The following is a 17,017-nucleotide window of genomic DNA, read 5'->3' as shown; positions in this document are numbered from 1 at the left end:
ATCTCGTCTTCAGGCTATGAATACTATTCATTTTATTATGGCTTACTATCAAGTCAAAATTTTCATAATTTTAATAATAAAATGTTTTTCTTGTTTTAGGCGATTTTGATAGAGCTGTGAAGAAAATGTGGAAAATTGAAAAGTTCAGAGCTGATCTTTTATCATCAGGCGAAGAATATTAAAATGTAAAAAATAATAAAAAATGTCATATTCTAGTTTAGATTCTGGTAAATATTTAATTCATTATTTTTGCTTTTTTTTTTTTTTATTGGATGACCCGCGGCAACATAGGCCATTGGGTGTGGGGGAGGGCACTGTAGGTTTTTAAATTGGGTAGGTTGGTACACGTGTGTGTTGTGTTTTGGCAGAATTTCTAATGGGGCACCCGTAGGTTACTGCCGTGCCCCGGGTGACAAGACAGCAATACGTGAATGATCACAATATTTGCGTTTTCCATTATAATAGTCAATACGCTCGACTATAAAACGATAACGGAAAACGAAATTACCTTTGAACCTACAGATGAACATTAGTTTTGACTTCCTGGAATTTGTTGAATTTTTAAACAAGATTTATTTTTCCCTATAAATTTGAATGTTATTATATACATTTTGTTTTTGACATTACTTTAGATTTAATAAAAGATTATTGACGATTTTTCTCGATATTTATAATTAATTTTGAAATGCTCTCTTTTTAGTTTTAAGAACTCCAAAATCCGGACTTCATATACCATTTACAATGCAAAATAAAAAAGAAAAAACAGAATCCGGTAGATGTGCAAAATATGCAAAATATGAATATAAAAAATAGTCTTATGCAGAGACACATGGAGTGTTACAATCATTACGCCAGTAAGTTGTAAGTGTATATTATGTTAGATAAATATAAGTAACTATTTGTTCTGTTTTTAGAGATGAGTTTTTTTGTGATGTTAAACTAAAAGCAGACGATAACAAAATAGTAATCAGACATAAAGTGGTTTTAGCAGCAGCTAGTCCATATTTCCATGCTATGTTCACCAATTTTTCAGAAAGGAATCATGATCTAGTTGTACTGAGAGAGATAGATTCAACCGCTTTACAGCTATTAGTAAATTTTATATATTCGGGGGCTATCGTGATCACTGAAGGAAATATATACAGGTAATAGTAAATACAATTGAATTTTATTCAAAAACATTTTATTTCAACAAAATTATTTAAATTGTTTATCATATTTTTCTTTAGGATTTGTTACCAGCTGCAAATCTCTTGCAGTTACAAGCAGTAAAAGAGGTTTGTTGTGATTTTTTAAATTCACAACTCTGCCCCACAAATTGTATCGGTATATACGCAATAGCTGATTTACACAGCTGTACGAAATTGTTAACAAGTTCAGAATTATATATTCAACAACACTTTTCGTACGAAACACAATTTATCATTATGATTCTATATGGTCATTTTTTTTTTATTATTGTTATATTTTGATTCTTAGAGAAGTTGTTGGTGGTGACAAATTTCTATCGCTATCATCGGAAAAAGTAATTCAGTTGATCTCCAGTGATAAACTTATAGTTCCATCTGAAGAAAAAGTAGGCAAACTAAAATTAATTATTGTTATATTTTAGTATTTGCAAAGGAAAAATTCAGTAACCTTCTAATATAGTAATATGTTATATAAAGTCTAATTAATTTATAAGTATTTTTATTGTTTTAGGTATTTGAAAGTGTTATTCGTTGGGTAAAATATGAATCGAGTTCAAGAAAATGTGTTTTATCCCAATTAATGGAACACGTACGTTTACCAGTAACATCAAAGAATTACATATTAAAACACGTAGTTCAGGAACCTCTTATTAAGAATTGTTATAAATGTATGTTTTTTCTTTAAATATGCTTTTACTATGAATCAATTTATATTTTATAATATATATACATATTTATAATTTATAAAGGTATAGATTACATAAGCGAGGCATTACATTTTCATACACTCAATTCAGAAGAGCTTATTTCACGAAACATCCGGTGTAAAGATAGACATGGAGATAAAGTATAATTTTGTTATAATTTATTTTTCTTTCCAATATATTTAACTATTTGATTATAACAGGTAATTTTAGTTGCTAGTAGATTTGATACTGATGAACGTATCAGTATAAAATTTTACGAATCAAAAATGAACCGATGGCATAACGGACCTGAAATGATAACAAACCGTAAAAATGCTGGTCTAGCTGTAGTGAAAGATAATTTAATGTTTGCTGTGGGGGGAGCTACTAATATTTGGCATCAACTTCAGTCTGTTGATGTGCTTGATTAATCCTCAGAATCACCTTGTTGGAAATCAAGTGTTGAAATGTTAGTTAAACGAAATTATTTTGGAGTTGGTGTCATCAATAATAAACTATATGCCGTAAGTAATGTTGAATTACAATTTATAAGGTATTTCATTAGTTTTATTATAAAGTAGGTAACAATAAATTATATAATACATTTAAGGTCGATGGACTTACCAATAGGGATGGTCCATTAGATAGTGCAGAAGTTTTGGATTACAATACTCAAGAATGGCGTATGATAGCTAATATGTCTACTAGAAGATCTAGCCTTGGCGTTGGAGTCCTTAATAATCTTTTATATGCGGTAAACTAATATTTTTTTATTGATTTTAAATTTGGTATATAATTGTTACAATAATAGTGGTTAATGAAAAAAAAATTCTCCTAATTAAGAATCAAGGAATATAATATCGATATAATACAATTTATCCATAAATTACAATTTTAATTTGATAATAATTAATTAATGATATGAGTACCTATATGACATATCTTTTCAATTGAATGGCTCAATAGTTTTATCAGAAACTGATTTTTTTTCATTACTCTACAAACCTTATTACGTATAAAAAGTACTATAACTTGATTTTTTTTTCAACAAATTTATTTCTAACTTAATAAAAAAAGTAACCTTACGTATGTACTACATGTTATTAATATTGTTAATGTTTGAAAATTACAATACAAATGTATTAAAGCAATTGAACTTCATTAAATTTATATTTTAAACATTGAATATATCTTAATTTTTTAACTTCTATTAAAGAATAATTTATTCATACTTCTTCAAGATTGATTTTAAATTTTGAATAATTTTCAAGCTCAAGTAGTATTTAATTTTGTAGGCTTATAAATGACTAATACATTTTTGTACCTAGTTAAGAGTAATATTATTGTATTTATTCAATGTTTCATAAATATGTACTAAATCACGTTCATTGAAAATGTTATGCAATAATATTGTAATTTAGGATTTTTTTTTAAACCCCACAATTATTTGTATTAATCACAAATTACCATTATGTAGGTAGGAGGATGTATTTCATCATCACGGCAATTAAAAACTGTTGAACGTTATGAACCCAGTATCGATGCATGGACGCCCGTCGCAAAAATGTCTGTAGGTCATTGTTGGATTGGAGTAGGCGTCTTGGACGGTGTACTGTATGCTGTGGGTGGTGAAGATGGATATAAAACTCTGAGTATTGTTGAAGCATACAGACCAAGTACAGATGATTGGACTACTATTGCGGACATGAATTTTCCTCGATATGGTAAAAAAATTTTACTATGTATAATTTCTATTTTAATTGTCTATAACTATGAATTGAACATTTAATTTACGGTTTATCGTAAGTAGTTATAACTGTAACCAAAAATACTATACAATGTTTACCTTAACACAATTTTCTTTATAGATATTTTTAGTTCAATTGTTTATGAAATCAGAGAGATATTTAAACGGAGAATAATGATTATAGATATTTTGTTTTAGGTTAGAAATAATATTTATGCATACTTGGAACTTTTAAAGTATATTATATAATTTATACACACAATGAATTGTCAAATTTTTATTAGAGGAAGATTTAACTCATTTAAACCTCTGGCATGGACCAAAATTCTGCAAGTCTATAATGACAGTCATAATCATATTGTATTGAGAGTATAATATAATTTGTTGCAAATAAAAGAATTGCGAGTGTTTTAAACAATTAGTTGGCAAAATAGTAAATATACATATAATTTATTATTCGATTGCACCTCTTGTACAAACAATGTTCAATAAGTTTAAATTAGGTATGAAGTATGTTTTTATTAGGCATTTAGAAATGCTGACTTTCATAAACTCTACATTTCTTTAGATACCTACCTATATTAGATATTAACGAATAATGAATTTGCTTTTAAATTTAGTTTACCATACATAATAGCTCAATCATTTTAATATAATAATATTTACTAAATTACAACAATAATGTATCATATTATTAGTGAATATTAATCCTTACGTATCAAAATTGTACACATTTCAAATATATTTACATTTATTAATACTAAATTAATTTTTAAAATGGTCTTTCGGAAATAATGAATTTGCTTTTAAATTTATCTTACTATGCATAATATCTTAATTCCTCGGTAATTTTAATATACTAAAATGTATTAAATGATTCAACAATTATTTGTCTTTACATCAGTGAATGTTGATCCTTACTTATCAAAATTGTACACATTTCAAATCTATACATTTATTAATATTAAATTAAATGTTTTAAAATTGCTCTAAATCCAGACGGAAAATGCTTCTAAAAAATATTCAATCCCGGTCTAAAACCTAACCTTATTCACCACTCAGAATATATTACTATGATTTTTTACTGATGCAATTGACATATTTAAAATATTTGATAATTATGTTTGATGTTATAATTGGGACTTTGATGTTGTTATAATGAATTTAAAAACTCATATTATAAAATTTATAATAATATTAAACTTTATTTTGCATATTATAAGGTTTCTATTTATTAGATTAAAAAAATTTCATAAAAATGTAGTTTAAATTGCTTACACAAATGTTATGTATTTTACCAATGTTGTGTAAATATTGTGCGACTTCCATATGATAATGGCATGCGCTTCATGCCACAGATGTTGATATCTGCTGGTTAGGTCCTGGTCTATCGTTTTTATTTTGTTCAAAAGCATTGGAGCAATAGGTACAGGTATTTAAAAAAAGAAAAATTGATAATACATTAATAATTATTAAATACATTTTTCAATAAATTCTGTCATAATTATCTTGTTCTATAGTTGTAGTGTATACATATTTTCTCATATTTTTATGCGTATATGTTTGTGTTTAAAGCTTTTAAGTCTCTAAGTCTAGCCATAACCTTAAGTTTTTAATAACTTTTAATTTTTAATTAATGTAACAACATCCAATTCCTAATTAGGTTGGTAGTAGATAATTGTAAAGTATGTTCAATGTTCATTTAATTTTTATTAATTTATCTAGGGTAAGTGTTAATTTTTTTTATTAGTTATGACCTTACCCAAATCCTGCAAAAATTTGCACAATTGAAATTTGTTCATACCCTAGTAAAATTATTGATAGCTAATGTGTTTATTGCCTTTGATAATTTAGTATTGAATTTATATTCATAATTTGGTCTATTCTCACGCAAGATAGTTTTGATATAAAATGCAAATTATACATTATACAAAAAATATATCCCAGGATACCTAATAATTATAAATGGAAAGTCGGGTAGGCACTATGAACAACGGGCTCTGGGCTTATAGCCCCGCAAACAGATTCACAATACAGGACTCACTTCTTCGATGCACAAAACATTGTAATATCAGTCTGATGTAGGTTATTTGTCGTGTCACTTTATTTGTGTAATCAAAATAACAACTTACCTATTCTATTTTTTTTTTAGTATACCAGATTGATTTGTAATTATTTATTTTTAATGAAAAGAAAACCTTAAATGGGAGGGGCATTGAAAAATGTATAACTAAAAAAAAAAACGAAATGTGTGAATAAACTTTTAACTACTTTAGTTTTAGTTCTAAATCCAGAATTCAAGTACATACTATGTCATATACATATTTAGTATCTGCATATTAAGTTAATAAACGATGATTGACGATGATGATGATGATGATGATGTCAACAATCAACAGAAGACCCCGACTCGGAAATAGCTAGGTTAGGTTAGCTCAAATAGCATCGTTGAGAGGAATCTTGAAGGATACTGCATGTTAAATTATATAATGGAATACATAACGTCTTGGTCCTTGGATAACAGACGGGTAAATTCTTTTAGTTATTAAAACATTTGGAAAGAGATAAGTTCTAATCCAGATAGGTTTAAAACTTTTAATAAATAATAATTGAAGAACAAATATATTGTATATTAGAATAGAACTGTATACTAGAATAGAATTGTATATTGGACTTTAAATTACGAATACATTCTGTATTTCAGTAAATTTAAACATCTATTTTTGAAGAAGTATTGTATAGGAAATTTTGCTGTAAATTTAATATTACCATTTCCCTTGCAAATAATTGTATTTATAATATTTTTCTACAATGTTAATTGTTTTTCGTTTAGGACAATTAAACTTCATCGTTTTCGTTTTTGAACAATATTTCCCAACTAGTCAAAGTTTTTTTTAGCTGGATTAGTTTAGTAGTAAATTATTTATTTTATTTTATTTTATAACAAAATCGGCCATGGTTCAAAGTGCAGAACAAAATATTTTGTTATGTTACAGTAAATGTTGTTATACATCAAAATAACGTTATATTATAGTAAATAACAACAGTTACCTAACAAACTACTAACTACTGATAAAGTTATCGTGGTTTATTATTTTTTTGGTTTGATTATCAATATTTTCTACACTAAATTGAAAATGTTGTTATAATATTGTTATCTTAATGTTATTAGATAGTATTACAGCCACAGTAGATAGAACAGCGGGACTAAGATATCTAACAACTACTATATCTTAGTCCTAATAGTCTAACTATTACAGCCACTAGTAATGTTTATAAAATAATAAGCTTAATGGGCCTTATCAGTGCAGGAAGTTATTGTAATTATTGTAGATAGTATTTTTGTCAGACTTTCACGGTATGCAACGGATCGGATCGACTTATTATCATTCAGACTTTGTTATAATATTATCGTTATGTTTAAATATTCAAAAATGTTGTGTTAATTTTACTTAAATTATTGTATTAGAAATACAATTCAATATGGATGAACTTGAAATAAGCTTTATAAAATATATGGTATCAGAAGTAAGTACCAGAACAAAAAGTAGGTACCCAAAGGCCAAAATATCTTGTCGTACACTGTATGTTATGGTTATTTATTCTTGTGACGCACCACTTAATAATTATATTATATTATTATATAATTTAATCATATTTGTTTAAATAGTAATACTCATTAGAAATTTTAAATATTTAATTTGTCAACATAAATGAAACAACATATCATCTATCATCAATATTTATTTATGATAACTAAGACATTTGATACATTTTTAGTTAATAATAATAATAATAATAATAAATTTACTTATTTCATTAACTATAAGAATTGTGAAATGATGATGTCTCCAAAAAGCAAAAGCTTCTCGAGGAGACACAGAGTTCTATATAGTAAAATCAATCACCAATATGTGGTATAACTACTTCTATAGTATCATCTTCATTCAATTCTAATGTAGTTAGCGTATCAGTCACACCAATTGAAATCCCATCATACTTGAATCTCAATTTTTTTAAAGATAAACCCTAAAACATAAATTTTAAATTAATTTAAAAATATTTTAATTATAAATGTAAATAGACTCAGCACATTTACTTAGTTAATACTAAATATACAGACAATAATTAGACAATTTATTCAGATAGTAAGTAACTCTAATCAGTTTAAGTTTAGATGTTAAATTTAAATTTCAGAAAGAAAACTTTAAATAAAATAATAGTTAACCTGATTTTGTATTTTTAAGTTATAGTATTTAATTTTTAACTTAATTTTTTTGGTATCAGAATTATTTGTTGAAATTGCAGATAGCCTATAAGTGTTAAAATAAATGCAACAATGGAGAATATGACCTAAACAGTATAAATAATTATAAAGTATTATTATATTATCTTAGTTGACATAAGTTTGGTTTCTAGACTACATGGTTAATATACTTAAGTTGACGTCTCACCCGCATATGTTGTCTCCGTCTTATAAGTGCGTAACATAGAAAATTCTGTGCTCAGCAGAACGCGTGTAGCTCTGTTAGCTAAAAAATTAGAGTGAATTGACCTCTTATAAAACTTAAAGGTAAAATTATTGGATAAGATATACAAACAATTTACAATTTTAAAATACTCATTACTCGCTTTAAAATAAAAATATAATAAAAAGCCCATGAGATTGCCAAGTTAATAATCTTACCTTTAAATTTTATAAAAGGTCAGTTCACTCTAATTTTTAATCTAACGGAGCTACGCATGTTCTGCTGAGCGCACAATTTCCTATGTTATGCACTTGTAAGACAGAGACAACATATGCGGGTGAGGCGTCCTCTTAATTATTCTGGATTTTATAGAACATTACATAGAAATAAGTACATACTACAATTAAAATAACACTAAATTTAATTTAATTGTTGTACAGCAAATCATCCCAATTTGGTGAATCATAATTGTGTAAAATGGATATAACAAATGTGTAGAATAAAACTAATGTAATGTGACCAAAAATATACAAGTAGTTACAACATAAAAACCATATTTATTTACCTCAATGATGTAAGGTGGAGGATAGAAAAATGAGTGGCCTAATAAATATCTAAATCATTATATGAATCATATAAAATTATTATGAATTGATTTAATATATATTATTATATAATATTGATAATAACCATTATTTGAGTTAATTTACTCGATAAATAAGTTTGTGATTATCAAGTTATATTTTATTAACTTCATGTACGTAAATTGGTATATAGCAGAGGCAGTGAAGGAAACTATAAAGTATACCTAAAATTCTAGAAACGAGGCGAGTAACTTTTCACAATATTATCAATGCCTAAGTGAGTTCTTGATGAAATACATATTTATAAATAATTATTAAATTAAAATATTTTTTGGTAATTTAGTCTAAAACCAGTTATTGGAACTATAATGGTTACAGTTAAATAAAATATTTTTTAATAGTTCATACTTACAAATTTATCACAATATGTTTTCATTGTTTCTAATAGAGGAATGTCTTTAACTGTATAGCGCACACCTCTATTATCTTCATTAAAGACACAAATTCTCCAGTCTACAGTACCATCCTATAATACAAAACATATTTTAGTAACAATATAAAAAATAACAAAATTTAAATTTGTACTAAATTAGTTTATTATCAAATATTCTTATATTGAGATTATTTTATTTTTAGATTTGAGAATTTAAATACTGATATGTACACAATATTTAGTTGATTTATGTGAATAAGATGATTAAAATATGAACTAGGGAATAAAATTTGCTTATTCTGTTTATTGTCAGAAGTCAGTCGACTTATTGTGCCAAATATACCTTATAATAATAATGACATATGACACGATTCATGTGCTGCACTTGCAACGTATTTTCACCTGGTGGGTTATGTGAAGTTAGGTTAAAAACAGTTATTTAATATAATATGTAGATAAAATGGATCTGAACAATTTTTCCATTAGATAATTGTCATTCACTTTGTGCAATTATTGTACATTTATACATAATTTACAACAAATAGAAACCTAGTCAAAATTATTAATTATATTTTTATAGCTACCATAGTAACAATAACACTTTTATCATACAATTAATAATTGTGGCTGTTCAACATTTTTTTGGTCGGTTGTAAAAAGTGGGCCGCTTTATTCAAGAAATATGTTGCATCTGTGATTAAAGCCTCCGCATGCCTATTTTGTTAATGAAAATAATTATCAATTGTATTGACTTTTCTGTAGTTAAGTCAGAGATTTTAAATAACCTAGATAACTAACTCGCCGTTATCATTGAAGCCGCAACATACCAGCTAATTGATAATGCCGCCATTTGCAAAAAGGTCAATAATACGTCAATATTGTGTGTTGATGTACCTACTGTCAGAGACTGACTTTTAAATTTAAACAATAAATAATTTAAAATCTCTTGTGTACTAGTGAAACCAAAACAATTTAGTTTCAATTTAAATCATGCCGGTTGCCTGTGCAGCTTATGGCTGTAGTAATAGGCGTAAACCTGATGGCGGGTTGTCGTTTTTTGGGTGAGTTAATAATGATATAATATTATATTAATAATTGTACTAATAAATAAGTAGTGATTAATGGACAATTTGTGTGATTTTGTTATTTTTTAATTATTTAATACTTTTTGTTAGTTATTAACTATTTATTTTACAGGTTTCCTTTGGGCAATCCTGAACTATTAAAACAGTGGTTACAGGCAATGAAAAGAAAACAATTTACTCCTTCACAATATTCCAAAATTTGTAGTGAACATTTTTTAACTAGTGACATTTTAGATAGACCAGGTACGTACAAAAAACATTTAAAACCAGATGCTGTTCCGATTGTATTCCCTGCTATGCCTTCATATTACCAACCAATTCCCAAAAAGCCTAGACGTATAGTTCAACGTACAACACCAAAAGAAGTCACTGTATTGAGAAGTAATGAGAACCATCAAGTTATGTCATCAATTAATGAAAATAACATTGAAGTTGAAAATTGTACAAGTGTATCAATTGAAAATCAAAATCTTAAAATTGATAAAAGTGTTCAAACTGAAGAAAAGCCTTTAGATCATACTGTTATTGCTTTGAGACACAAAGTAAAAATTTTACATCAAAAAGTAAGGAGGCAACAGTTAAGGATATCAAATTTGAAAGATTTAACAAGATCCTTAAAAAAGAAAGGTTTTGTTGATGATTCAGTTGAAAATGTACTACTTGATCAATTTGATGGTATGACATTAGAACTTTTTAAGAACCAGCTTAAAAATGCTAAAAAGCTTTCGCATGGGCGTAGATATACTGATGAGTTCAAACGGTTTGCTTTGACATTGCATTATAATTCTCCTAAGGCTTATAACTTTTGTAGGTAAATAGACGCTATTTTTTGCTTTCTTATTATTTTAAGCACCTAATAATTAAAAACAATTACAACTCTATATATTTTTATGCTTGTATTATGCTTATATGAATTATACAATGGTTAATTTATACTGATATATTGGTAAAAACCACTTAAAAAATATTTATTTATTTAATAATTTATAATAAGTAATACTTTTTTTTTTGTGTTATTATTTATTTTAGAAGTATAATAACATTGCCACACCCATCATCAATTTCTAATTGGACATCTACAGTCAATGCTGAACCTGGTTTTTTTAAAGAAGTTTTTGAAGCTCTCCAGTCTTTTCCAACAGAGGACAAAGATTGTAATTTGGTTCTCGACGGGATGTCAATTAGAAAACAAATTCTTTGGGATTCAAAAAATGAAAAATTTATTGGATATTGTGACTTTGGAAATGATTTGCAGTTACAAAATGTAGATACTCCAGCTACAGAAGCTCTAGTGTTTATGTTAGTATCAATTAATGACAAATGGAAATGGCCAATTGGGTATTTTTTACAAACAAAGTCATCAGCAAATATTCAAGCTGAGTTAATCAAAACTGCTATAAATCTTTCAATAAAACATGGTCTTCGGGTATTGAGTGTGACATGTGATGGTACATTTTCCAATTTTTCTTCTTTTTCATATCTTGGTTGTACAATTCGTGGTAATATTAATGATTTGGTTCCATACTTTTTACATGGAGATAAAAAACAAAAGATTTATTTTATCCCTGTCGCTTGCCATATGTTAAAACTAGCACGTAACGCATTAGGCAATTGTAAGCAAATTAAAAGCAAAGATGGTATAATAGATTGGAAATATATTGAAGCTTTACATAAAATCCAAGATACTATAGGCCTAAAGTTTGCTAACAAGTTATCTAAAGCCCACATTGAATGGGAAAGTAATAAAATGAAGGTAAAACTAGCAGCGCAAACACTTAGTTCTTCAACTGCGGATGCCCTAGAATTTTTAAAAAATGAAAAATTTCCAGAGTTTACTCATTGTGATGAAACTGTTAAATGTATTCGAACAATCGATAGATTATTTGATTTTCTTAATAGTAGACTTCCATTTGCTAAAGGGTATAAAAAACCAATCTATGCTAACCAAATAGAGTCTCTGGAAAAATCTATATTACCATTGATACAGTATTTGTTTACATTAACTGATCAAAATGATAATCCTTTGTATGTAGGTAAAAAAAAAAACATTTATTATTGGACTAACTATTGCTGTACTTTCTGTATTTTCTGTTGCTAAAGAATTATTGCCTAATAATAAATTTTTGAAATATATCTTGACTTACCGTTTTTCGCAGGATCATATAGAATTATTATTCTCTCGTATAAGAAAAAGGTATGGCCTAAATAACAACCCAAGCGTACTCCAATTTAAAACTGCTATGAAACAAATAATTTTAAAAAATAGCATTACCCCTTCACCAAGTGCAAATAGTATTGCTCTTGATGACGATCCTGTTGGGAATATTTTTGAGATTAAATGGGCACAAAAAAAGGTACACCTTACTGAGTCAGATGTAAGTGATCAAGGCATTGAGAGTATAGAAAACAATTATGATGAGCTAGGCGATGAGATGTTATTAAATAAAATATCAATTATGAATAATGATAGCTCTAATTTATATGATCAAAAATTAAATATATTATATTATATAGCAGACTTTGTTGTAAGAACAATTTCACAAAAAGTCTTCTGTATTTCCTGCAAAAAAAGCTTATTAAAAAAACAAACAGATCATAACTATGTTCATAATGATTTTTATACAAAATTTATCGATGTTAAAAATTATGGTGGTTTAGTTTCTGCATCATCTAGTGTTTTTGAAATAATTAAAGAGACTGAGAAAAGAATTTTTATTTTAACTAATAACTTAGGTAATATGAATATTACAAAAATATCAACAAAAATCATAATATTAGTTAAAAACTATTTTTCTCAGAATTCTCAAGTATTTGGTGAATTAGATTGTGAAGATGAAAATATGTTAACAAGTCCACATAAATTAGAACTAATTAAATTAGTTGTTAGCATGTACTTAAAAATAAGATTTCATGCATTTGCAAAAAATCATTCTTTGGCTATAAATTTCACTAGTAAAAGAAATAAATTCAATAAACTTGTGTTGTTTTTAAATCAATAATTTATAACATGAAGGTTACAAATTTATAATTTGTGGAATGTATATTTTATAATTTGTGTAATGTACATTTTATAATTTGTATTATGTATAATTTATAATTTACTATGTGTAGTACAATATTGTATATAAACTTTACATTTATACCTAATCTGTATAAAAAATTAATATTAAGGACATTTTTAATCTGAATAATAAAAAAATCAGCCACTATAATATGTTTTACTATATCCAGCGGCATAATTTGACCTCTTTACAAATGGCGGACGTTTACAACAGCTGGATTCATATTATGTGATAGGCGATATTGATAGTTAGTTATCTAGGTTATTTAAAATCTCTGAGTTAAGTACACAACGTACTATTGATATCAATATTCGTAGTATTACTTACCGGTGTTGGTAATACAGTGTTACCGGAAGATTTCTGCGGTTTTGACTCGTCGCTGAGGATGGTTGTCGGCCCTGTTTCCGGACCGCTATTCGTTGATTGTTTTCTTGCTAAGCTAACGTTACCGATTTCTGATCCAATAATAATTTTCCTTATTTGCTGTGCCGTCATTTGTAACGGTGGAAAAGACGATTTTCCGTTTAAGCTCATCGACGACTCGTTAGATTCGGAAGAAAGGTCTTGTGAGTCGTTCTCCATTTTGAGGTTTAGGCCGTTTTGATTTGAATCCCACTTTGAAGTTGTTAGAATGAAGTCAGGAACAATATTAATTAATTAACACTTTTAATGGTATCAATACATTTAAATATAATAATTGAAAGAACAACAGATTCAATAAATTAAAGACAATAGTTTTAAGAAAAGAACAATCTAATAAATCACCAAAATGGTTGCGCTTGGACAAATAGTTGCGGCACTAGACACATATTACATAAGACCAGTGTCCACTGGCAACAACAAAAGACAAGTGTTGACAACTTACTTAAGGTCAGATTAAAATCAAAAATAATAATAATAATTAGATCGGCTGATGTCGTGCCCAGTCGACTAGACAGTTGACGGCAGCGACACTATAGTCCAGCTCACGAAATGTTGCCGCTAATTTTAGCGCTCCCAGTGGTGTATTTTTATCAAGGCTATTAACAAAAATACACAACTGGGAGCGCAAAAATAAGCTGCCACTTTTCGTGAGCCGGACTATGGTGATTATTGCTATAGTTGAGAAGTGTTAAATTATGTTTGTAAATTTCAGGTTCAACATAAATAGTTGTATTATAAATTATAATACACAATAGAACCAAATTATAAAATTGATAGCGTGGTCGTGCCTATAAGCTGGGTTCATACTGCACCGTACGGCATGACACTACACGTTTAGTGTCGTGTCGTGAAATGTCACCGTGCTCAGATTGGTCCAACCACGTGGTTAAATCTGGTTTCTACCACCAGTTTTATGGTTTCTACTACAAATACCATAATGTTCCCAAAAATACCATGAAGTTGATTTCAGCCAACTTTTGAACGTGTAGTTACTGATTTAATAGTGATAATACATGATTTCAAAGAATAATGATAAAAAATTTAAAATCATATTAATAAATACTAATTAATATTCATAAGTATTAAGTACATAATAATACAATTTTAATTATTATAACTATATTAAACCCATAGACCTTATACTTATAGATGGAACATCCTTATCCTTCCCAGTGTGCTGGTACGGTCATGAGAAGTTGAGATGCAGTGTTGCCCATTCTTCGGAACAAAATTCTTTTTTTAAATGTCCACACGATAACTATTGTGATAATATTGGCGCGCGAAAAACAACTACTGCGGACTGCGACTGCCTTAAAATTAAAACTCTACTACTTATACTATTATAGCATTATTCTATGGACTGCCTACAACTCAGGCTAGTGCCTACTGAGTATCGAACACTGGAATGGTATAGAAATTAAGAAAAAAAATGGTTAGTAGGTAACAAAGTTAAGAATTTATTCATGTAATCAAGTCTTAAACACAAAAAGGTAATTAAATATCATTATGGGCCTAGGATATATTATATTATGTGTGTACATTAAAAAGTTAATAAAATAAAAATATTGTGTGGCCAATGACCTTTGTAGTCGAGTCCTTGTTTGTAAAATAAAAATAAAACAAAAAATAATATTGTTTAGTATAATCAAATTTTAAATGTTAATAAAACTGTTTCTCAATAGGTAATTCAGTAAATTCATAATAATAATAATAACAGTCTTAAATAATTCAATAAAAAAAGTATTGGTGTGTCCATTAGGTATATAGGTATTACTAGGGCTCGGATTTTGTTGATAAATAAATCCTTAAAAAAACATTTTAATTGGCCAAAAAAACCAAAAAAAGCATTTATTAATTTAATTCTAAAAAAACAAAATTTCAATCACAAAGGAATTTACGACCATATATTTAGTCAAGTTACTTTCATTAAAACTCATTCTATTGGGTGCTAATATATTTCTGTACATAGAAAAAGACCTTTCCACGTCAACCGATGTAATCGGTGCACATTTCATATAATCTAAATCATTTGAATCATACAGTTCCATATTTACGTTTAGTGCAGTGCCATTATGAATACTATTGACTTTTTGAAGTTCTGCCCATCCATTATTCTTTGAAAAAACACGATCGCACTTTTCTAAAATCAATTTCGCTACTTCACCATTAGCTTCTTCTAACTTTTGTTTTGCTTCTAACACAAGACCTATACTTTTTGCAAAGGTTTCGTCTAAAAAAATTTTTTTTCATCTCGGCAATCAGAAGATCAACTTTTGGGAAATCTGCATGTCACATATAAAGCTTTTGGATACAGTGTTTGAATACAGCAGCCAGCTTTTTTCATATACGGCGCGGCGTCCGAAACAAATAATAAAATGTCCTCATGATTAACATTATTTGGCCATAAAATATGCATAGATTTGTCAAACAATTGAAAAAAATACACTTTAATATGGTTCACTTTGTCTAAATATTCAGTGTGAATAAGATGGGTTTTACCAACATCTTGTAGTTTCAAAAAACCAATAATGACATTAGCTACATTACGTCGTACATTGTCAATTGTTTCATCTATGCAAACCCATATTTTTTGGCCGTTCACAGCATGGCGTATTTTAGCTATCGTATTAATGTAGCAACATTCAAAGTATCCTTTTCGTAAAGTTGATCCATTTGGAATAGTTTTATTGCAATATTTTGAAAGAAATTACCGAAAATGTTCGTTATTTAATTTGTTTAGGGGGATATTCACCGCTACAAGTGCGGAACATAGGTCAGCATTAAAATCAGACTTACAAAATTGTTGAATGAATGGCTGAACTGCATTATGTTTTGCAGCTTCAAGTTTTTCAATGCTTCTTTGTGTTTTCTGCCAATATGTTGTTGAACGTTATATTTTTCATACGAATTTATTTTAACTTCACACAATTTACAAAATATAATATTTCCGTCATTCATAAACACATTTTCACCAAATTCACTTACGATTTTTTTTAATTTTAAATTTAAATTTTTAACTTTTGGCATTTAACGATGAGAGAAATTATTAAGAACACTATACATCTATACCTCACTGATTTTCGATTGATATTTACCGGCCAAATAAAGTATTAGAACCTGCTATAAAAATACGCAGGCATAATTTATATAATTTGCCCTTTCCTTGAGTCGTAAATACAACTATAGATAATTGAAGATAAAACTATTTCAGCAGAATAACGACATTTATTTTATCAGTCATATATTTATTACTGGTTTTTTCACTGGTTTTATAATTTCTGGTAATAATAATATAGTTCAAGACGTATAATATGCATAGAAATAAGCTGAGTTTTCAA

The 17,017-nt window shown here is 27.7% G+C and overlaps 1 pseudogene; it reads left to right on the top strand.

The window, feature by feature from the left end:
* Positions 1–741: 741 nt before the first annotated feature.
* LOC132946791 (ring canal kelch homolog) lies at positions 742–3,697 on the top strand (annotated as a pseudogene).
* Positions 3,698–17,017: the final 13,320 nt, after the last annotated feature.

The sequence above is a fragment of the Metopolophium dirhodum genome, chromosome 6 (genome assembly GCF_019925205.1).
Source record: "Metopolophium dirhodum isolate CAU chromosome 6, ASM1992520v1, whole genome shotgun sequence".
In the NCBI taxonomy this organism is placed as follows: Eukaryota; Metazoa; Arthropoda; class Insecta; order Hemiptera; family Aphididae; genus Metopolophium; species Metopolophium dirhodum.
This window is presented reverse-complemented; position numbering and strand designations above follow the sequence as displayed.